The sequence below is a fragment of the Staurois parvus genome, unplaced genomic scaffold, assembly GCF_062004578.1.
Source record: "Staurois parvus isolate SC_StPar_1 unplaced genomic scaffold, SC_StPar_1.0 ptg000006l, whole genome shotgun sequence".
Lineage (NCBI taxonomy): Eukaryota > Metazoa > Chordata > Amphibia > Anura > Ranidae > Staurois > Staurois parvus.
Window position 1 is genome coordinate 17,779,820 of NW_028317802.1, and position 9,291 is coordinate 17,789,110.

The following is a 9,291-nucleotide window of genomic DNA, read 5'->3' on the forward strand; positions in this document are numbered from 1 at the left end:
ACAACGTTGCTTTTATATACAATTAGCACCGGCACACCTCAGACATTTCCCTAAAAACGGAACTTAGCTCCGTTTTGTATTTCCCTGCCTCTTTTATCTCTTTTCCTTTATATTTCCTGTACAGTCTGTACAGTCTAAACTGTCACAGAACTGATAAACCAGCGGAGAACGAGCCTTCCCGCAGTTAAAAATAAAAACCTTTATATACGGCGCGAGACAGAACTCCGCCTTTATGTAACACTAAACTCATAAAAATAAAAACCTTTATATACGGCGCGAGACAGGACTCCGCCCTTATGTAACTCATAAAAATAAAAACCTCTTTACGGCGCGAGACAGAACTCCGCCTTTATGTAACTCATAAAAATAAAAATCTTTTTACGGCGCGAGACAGAACTCCGCCCTTATGTAACTCATAAAAATAAAAACCTTTAGACGGAGTGGGACGGAACCCCTCCTTTACAATGCACTAAGCTACTGCTTTCAGTTTCACTATACGTGAGACGTCACCGTATCCAGAGAAAGCAATATCATAATATATCAAAGGTATATTGAAACGATATTACTCACCCGGATTAGCGGGACCCCACTCCTGGTACCAGCTGTTAGGAATTCCCCCTTTCCTGGAATCCTTATATTCTTATTTCTTATATTTTCTTTGTGCTGCGCAGCGTCTGGGTGTGGCACGGGCTCGGTCGCGATCGGGCAATCAACATAACCAACACTCAAGTAGGATACAGGAAGATTGCAAAGTTTATTACGTACACAACAGTTTATAAAGGTAAAAACCACAAACCCAAATTATCCAATAGTAAGACAAACTTAAATTATCCTATAGTAAAGCGTACCTTTCACTTCTACCCAGATACTAGACAAGGTGCACCTTTTCTTAAACTGTGAAAATGTTAAACCTCAGTCAGTACATCCTGCCATTTTTGGCTGTGTTCCCAGATCTCTTATCTGAACATCTATCTCTGTTCTCTACGATATTTTTTTACAGACACCTGCAGTCTAGCGTTCTTCCTGTAACATTTTGTGGTTGTACTTGTTACATACATATAACATTTCAAATTTTCCATATAAGCTCGAAAATAATGCTGACAGTTCTTATAACATTTACTTGAGACATAATAATTTCATCTACTTAAAGCATCACTCTAACTCTTATCACAATGCATACATATTGAATACAAAATGGTATACCTGAAGCAATAGCCCTAGCTAATATTTCCCCACACAAGTTACAGCCAGCTTTTTTTTCCAGCCTCCAACCACAATAAAAGAAAATTTTAAAAATGTGCATACCCTACAAGCCTTTATTAAAATCACACATAAAACAAGTATTCATTGCAATCACATTGTTCTGTGTCATTCTCAGCATTAAGGTATACAGGCCTATTCGTTTAGACAATGCTGGCTCCACCAGACACCACTTTCAGGTTGCAAAGGGGTGTACTGTGTGGGATGACATCATGGCCCTGATTTACTTGAGTCTACCAGCAGACTCTGAACATTCAGGCAGACTCAATGAAATCAATCAAGACCTGTCAGTCTTCTGAGAGGCGTCTAGCAATCTCATTGACAAACGTCTACTTTACTATTAGTAAATGTGGAATCGCGTCTGGCACATTTTTAGGTGCAAAACAGGATATGTTCGCTAGATGGCGCACAAGCGCGGGCTTTGTACTGTTGGCGTTTTCCTGTTTGCATAAGAGAATACTTAGAATGTAACATAAAAAGTAGACCTATATCATTTTTTTTTTTTTTTTTTGCTGTTTCTCCAAAATGATCAGACAACTAATGCATTTACTAATGAATGTCATACATTCTATTTTCAAATGTTAAACATTTTCACACTTATATCTCAAATAATTTGGATACTTCTAATTTCCCAATATAATTATATATCTTCATTCTCTTTAATCACGTGACTATTCTATGTTAAAGACAAGTGCAGCGCTATAAATGCTTGTGATCAATAATGAACGCATGTAAAAACCAAAAAGTGCAAAGAATTGCAATAATGATGTAAAATGGTAAATGGTGCTAAAATAAGTTCATGGAATGTCCTTCGTGTGAGAGTACCAACTCAGGGAGTGCCTATGAATGGCACGTGTGGTCTCTCCGTGATGGACAGTAGTGCATGAACTCGTGAAAGGTAAACCACCCTTGGGACTGGTCTACACTCACCAGAACAAAAGTATTAATGTGCATGGGTTATACACATCACACATCTGGGGGTGCAGCGGTATGCTGGCAGCTATGGGTTAGTCATCCAGCTCCATCCATCAGGGTGGGTGCCCAAATGGTCCTGGGGAGGAATTAGCTCAGCCACAGGAGCCAGAAAGGTGCTTAATAGTGTAATACACACGTCCCAAGGGTGGTTTACCTTTCACGAGTTCATGCACTACTGTTCGTCACGGATAAACCACACGTGCCATGCATAGGCACTCTCTGAGTTGGTACTCTCACATGAAGGGCATTCCATTATTCAGGAATGATTATATAAACTTTTTTTTAGCGCCATTTACCAGTTTACATCATCATTAATGGGCAGCACAGTGGCTTAATGGTTAGCACATCTGCCTTGCAGTAAATGGGTCATGGGTTCAATTCCTGACCATGGTACCTCCTGCATGGAGCTTGCATGTTCTCCCTGTGCTTGCATGGGTTTCCTCCGAGTACTCCAGTTTCCTCCCACACTCCAAAGACATGCTGGTAGGTGTATTGATTCCTGTCCAAATTGGCCCTAGTGTATGAATGTGAGATAGGGACCTTAGATTGTACACCCCTTGAAGGTTAGGGACTGATTTGAATGTGCAATATATGTGTAAAGCACTGCATAAATTGACAGCACTATCAAAAAATACCATTAATAAATTATTGCACTTTTTGGATTTTACATGCATTGATGGTTGATAACAACATGATAGCATTTATAGCATTGCACTCTTATTTTAACATATTTCTATTCTGGGACTGTTGCCTGAGTGCTAGCTGCTACCTTCATATCTATACCTATATTTATATTGATCTTGTGTAATACCATTTTAGTAGTCTATATAATTTTACCAGCTCAAACTCTGTCTCCTACAGTGGCTTAGTGGTTAGAATTCAGAACTTACAGCACATGGGTCATGGGTTCTAATCCCAGTCATGGCTGCATCTCAGTTTACATGCTTTCTCTGCACGGGTGTGTTTCTGCCAACACTCTAAAGACATGCTGTTAGGTTAATTGGATCTAGTATATGTAAAAAACATCCATTTTTTGAAAAAACAAAAAATCAGTCGTTTAATCGGCCAGCGTTACCACCAACAGCAAAAAAATTGTCTGATTTTCGTCCCGTCTATGGCCGGCATTTTTACTTCTGTCCCTTGCAGAGAGCTCCGCTATTATATTTTACATGAAAAGTATTGCGGTTGCAACATTGTATCCATTTCGGATAAGGATGTTTTTATTCGGATACAAATAGATACATTGTTGCAACCGCAAGACTTTACATGTAAAATATAATAGCGGACTGGAATTCTTCTTCTTCCCAACTTTACCAATAGGAAAAAAAAAATGTGCCAAAACCCCGATTAAACGGCCGACCATTTAACCCACTAACGGTGCAAAAATTGTCCAATTATTTTTTCCTGACGATTTTTGACCCATCTATGGCCTGCATTAGATTGTAAGCTCCTTGACATTTTGAATGTCCAAAATATGGAGATCAATTTCCAGGGTTCTTTCAGTGCCAGGAATATAGATCAATTAATTAAGATTTTGGCTACTGACTAGAAAGTGGAAAGGGAGTGAATCTTACCTGCGTCCTTTTCTTCTGACAAGTTTGAAATTTTCAATTTTCCTTCTGTTTATATTTCATTACAACTTTATTTTCTCTAAGGCTGGCCATACATTACACAATTATCTGGAGTTTTTTGGTTTAGATTTACCAAAAACCATATAATAGGAAGACAAACCTAAACAACATTTTCAGTTGTATCCAATTAGGCAGGCCCTTGCACTACACAGGTGAAGGTAAATCTAATTAGGCAGGCCCTTGCACTACACAGTTGAAGGTAAATCTAATTAGGCAGGCCCTTGCACTACACAGGTGAAGGTAAATCTAAAGGAAATTGGGCAGAAAATTGGAAGATAATTGTATAATGTTTGGCCAGCCTTAGGCTGCGTTCACACTAGCTTTGTCAGCAGGCATCAGACAGGCATTTGGGAAGTGTTTTTTATGCTTCTCAAACGCCAACGAAAATTCTGCACATGGCAGCACACAGCGCTGTTCACACTGAAGCGTTAGCATTGCATCACGGCAATACTGGCGCCTCCTGTCGAGTCAGGAGGAGTTGAAACCTCTCATTCAAGTCTATGGTGCCGCTCCTCAAATGCCTGGCAGACGTCTGCGGTGTGGTTGCGAGGCATTTTCGAAGCATCAATACCATTTAACTTCATTACAGGCATTTGTGGTGCAGTTTTAACGCTTGGTAAATGCTTATCACATGCCTCAAAACCGCACATAGGGCGTTTGGGGAGCATTTGAGGAGCGTAAAAAACGCTTCCCAAACACCTGTCAAATGCTATAGGGGCGTTTGGCAAGAGTTAGAAATAAAGTCAAGTGTAAACGAGCACTTAAACCTGTCTCCTTATACAACTTGATCCCCTCCCCCACCCCCCGTCATCACCTGTTCCATCTGCAAATCTATGTATCCCCCTCTCACTCTTTTTATTTAACTATTTATTTATTGATCTTGTTAATGTGTCTCATTTCCTATCACCTACAGCTCAGATCTCGCATTATATGATTCCTGATTGTATCTCACCACTAGTCTGATTGAATTCACAATTCCTGGTCAGTCCTGTTCCCTGACCTATAATAACCTTTAGTTATAATTCACGCTACATGTGTTTCAGTTGCTTTTTTTGCATCCAAAACGCACAGAAAGAAGGTTATATGGTTGTCAATGTCATAGTTCACATCAGCGCTTGCAGTTCCAGTGTGTTGCAGGTGCTGCCAAAAAGGTCAAACAGGCTGCATTGTTTATGCATAGAATTGAACTGGAACGCGGTAAAACGCCCTGGAAAGCACTAAAATGCACATGTCCCTAATTAAATTTTAGAAAAAGAGAGGGGAAAAAAATTAACTGGAATGCATAAAAAAATGCACTGGAACACGTCAAAAACGCATCCAAACTGCACTGGAACACACCAAAAATACATCCAAAATGCACTGGAACACACAAAAAACGCATCCAAAATGCTCTGGAACACACTAAACATGCATCAAAAAAGCGCATGCAAAAACGCATCTGGAACACATCTAGACTGTTTCTATAGTGTGAACTGGCCCTTAGGACTTGTTCACACCATTTGTGGTGCAGAAACGCATGCAAGAGCACGCATTGTCCAGCACAGCAAAGAAATGCAATGACCTCTGCAGATGTGCGCAGGTACCATGATGAAAACTTAATTGCACCTCCACATGTCTAGTAAACACAGATGCATTCACAGCCACCAAAACGCATGGCACCACACTACTACTGTGCGGTTAGGTGCAACACACTTTTACAATAACATGCCTGCAGTATTTTTGCATGTTCCCGCACGTTAGGCAGCCCATTGAAATTAATGAGCTGAGGAAAAAAAAGTAAAAAATGCCCCATTCACACAGGTCCTCTGGCCTGTACAGCATGAATGAGGGGGTTGTTCATGTGGCTGGAGCCACCTGTTACACTATGGGGACACAGCAGCTATATGAACACAGGTTGTCTGACAGGTGTGAAGGCGTGGGGAAGTGGTCCTGAATGCTCACTGTCTGTGTTCAGGGCTGTACACCTGCACCCATATGCTTGTCAAATTATAACCTGCAGCATTTCCATTGTGTAACATAGGTTGCCTGCAAACGGTGATAGCCACAAAACCAAACCACTGATTCCCATGCTACAGGCCACAGCACCCATGTGAATGAGCCCCAAGACCTCAATTACACACACAGCTTTATTTATGAACTCAGTACAGTTTTATCATTTAGATTTCACAGGAATATGGTTGGGATTATGTCAATAATGTTTTTAGTGTATTTTTACCATAAATATAATTTGGATATTTTCTCTGGCGGTGGAGGGCTGTCAGGTATGCTGTACAGGGCCCCGTGATATCTAACAGTGGCCCTGGGTGTATGCTTGTGTCTGTGCCACCTGTATAGTTAGGAAGAACCTTGAACCTCTGCTATGTACCTCAATGGATCTAGGAATTGGACATGTTTTCAACTGAAAATACAATTATTAGTAATGTTTCCCTGGCAAATGAGGATCAGCTCCTTGGTGGAGAACAGCGATCTCGCCATGTCCAGATGTGGTCTGGAATTCCACAAAAGAACAATTCACAAAACTAAAAAATAGACTTGCAAATTACCACTAAACTCTCCTAACTACACTCCCATCCACTAACACTCCCCACTACCACTACCGGGTGTGCGCGAACGTCCTTCCGCAAACATCATGATGTATTTCCGCTATGACAGCTGCTCTAGCGCCTCCAACAGCCATCTTGACGTTTATTTGTGCACCATAGCAATTTTACATGCGGCTCCATTGTGTATATAACATTCGCAAATATATGTTTGCAGTTCTATTGTGGATTTGGCATTGGTGAATGTATGCTTGCAGCTCTACTGTATATATAATATTGACAAATATATACTTGCCGGTAAAGGCCCAAAGTCAACAAATTGGGGGCCCAATTTATTTCTGTTAATAGGATTGTAGAAAAAGAATAGCTAGCTGGACATTGAACACGACCTATTCATTGGTACATATTATGGTCTTGGTGCAATAGGGGGCTTTTGGTTTGTTAGAGCGCACATATGCAAGTATGTCCAAACTAACAAGTAAGATTTGGGCATATTATATAGCTAGCAAAAATAAGTGTTAGGGGTGCTAGTACATTTATTTCAGATACTTATATAGCGCTGTCAATCTACACAGCACTTTTCATATATATATGGTAAATTCACATCAGTCCCTAACCCTCAAGGGGCATACTAAGGGCCCTAACTTACATTCATACATATACTAGGGCCAATTTTGACAGGATCCAATTAACCTACCAGCATGTCTTTAGAGTGTGAGAGGAAACCAGAGTACCTGGAGGAAACACAGGCACAGGGAGAACATGCAAACTCCAAGCAGGAGGTGCCATGGTTTGGATTTGAACCAGCAACCCTAGCACTGCCAGGTGGAAGTGCTAGCCATTTAGCCACTGTTCTACATTCAACTAGAACATGAAATAATCCTCCAAAAATACATAGTTCAAATATTTATTGATCAAATACACATTCCACATTTATTTGGACAGGAACAAATAGGTACATTCAATATCTTGGTGAAAGAAAAAAAAGCAGGATTGATGTTGCTAAAATAGAACGGTCCTGCTCATAAGAGCTTACAATCTAAAAGACTATACTTCTAATGAACTGTGCTTTCACAGGTTACAGCAGGAAACAAACAGTTAATATAAATCACTTAGGCTTATCCACAAAACAAGCTGCAGATCAAAATATCAACATAAAAATGCATATGTGCCAAAATAACACCTCCCACCTCCCCAAATCCCCCACACATACATTTCTCATCATGTTTGTCTGAAAACTGCATTTCATTCTAAATAAAGCAAACTTGGAAGAGCAGAGCAATGGACATGTGTTAGGATTACAATGCAAAGATAATAAACACACAATCATTGTACAATAACACACAAACACACCTTCTAGAAGAAGAACATGCAAAACATTTACAGCCCACATCAAAACACAGCATGAGTGTGGCCTGGGGCAATTCACCACAATATCTCTTCCTCCCCAAACCACCACAGACAAGGACTTGCAGAAATAATGTGGCCTGTACAAGGCAAAAAATCAGCAACAACTGCATCTCTTTATATAAGGTAGGCCACACCCACCACTGTCATTCATTTGGTCACAGAAAGTGTTTGCACCTGATTAATTGTCTTCCCACCTGTGTTAACCCTTGGTATACAGGCCCCACAAATCAGAGTCAGAAAGAAATCCACAGTGATGTGTACCTGTGCAGCATACAACAGAACATTGAACAGGGATGTAAAAGGGAACCCTATTGGCAATATTTCTTGGCCCTATGGGCACAATTCACTCCAGATTATCGCATGAGTTAAGGCAGTCACATGACCACACCTCGCATGCAATACTGAAAATGTCAATTCACTTTTGCTAGTATGCTGCATTTCCCATAAATCGGAAAAACACTCAGGAAATTAAACATAAAAAGGCCTTACACCGCGGTCACGTCAAAGCCGATTTAGAAATTGTGCGACGTACAGTCAAGATGCCGATTTCCTTGTGATTTGCAAGACATCTGACACAGATATCTATGCAAATCACCACAAAAGTAGTACATGTACTACTTTAGAAATCAGTGTCGGAAACGCACCCATGTGACTGCTCTAATAGCAGACATAATAGTCTAATAGTCGCATGTCATGCAAATCACATGCCAAGTCGCATCCAGGGTGCATGAATTCAGGTGCGATTTGGGAATTGAAATTATACCTGATATCGGATCTAATGAATGTGGATGTCAGTGTCTTAACATAAGCGATTTGCTGCAGCACAATTTCAAACGTCGTTCTTGTCTACCTTTTTCAGCATTTTGTAGCGATTTCATATATAGACTACAATAGAAACCGCAGTGCAAAACACAATTGAAAATTCAATAACTCATTGGTAAATCTACAGAAAATATGGTGAAATTGCGATTTAAAATTGTGCTTTTTGTTGGCATCTAGTGTGAACCAAGCAGGCAATTCAACAAAGGTAATACATCTTTGAAGGCATGCGGTATCTGCATGCTCAGATAAGGGTCTGTTATGGATTTGGGGGGGGGGACTCCATGCCATTATTTTATTATTTTTTTAATCCTTTTCTCTCTCACTCACTCTTCTCATGGTTTAACAAACTTTCCCAAAAGGGGGTGAAGTGCAAACCAGCATTATCAAATCAATCATTAGTCCAGGCCCTTATCTCATTCTATCGTTTGACATTCACATAAGGTACAACTTTAAAGGTGTTTGAACAGACAAGGCCTCATTCTAATTTACATTCTAGGGATCATTTAAACAGAAAGCAAAGATGCTGCCACCAGCACATGTATGTTAGGGTAGTCACACAGAGATCATGCAAATTCATTGCTGTGGTTGGGATTCAAACCAACAACCCTAGCGTTGTGAGACAGCAGTGCTAGCCACTAATCCACAGAGCTGCT

At 40.3% G+C, this 9,291-nt stretch overlaps 1 long non-coding RNA gene across 1 annotated transcript; it reads right to left on the reverse strand.

The window, feature by feature from the left end:
* Positions 1–205: 205 nt before the first annotated feature.
* LOC149474381 (uncharacterized) lies at positions 206–724 on the reverse strand. The gene is made up of 2 exons (XR_016309184.1): positions 430–724; positions 206–262 (listed from the first exon to the last, which is right to left on the reverse strand). It is a non-coding gene; the product is annotated as an uncharacterized LOC149474381 (long non-coding RNA).
* Positions 725–9,291: the final 8,567 nt, after the last annotated feature.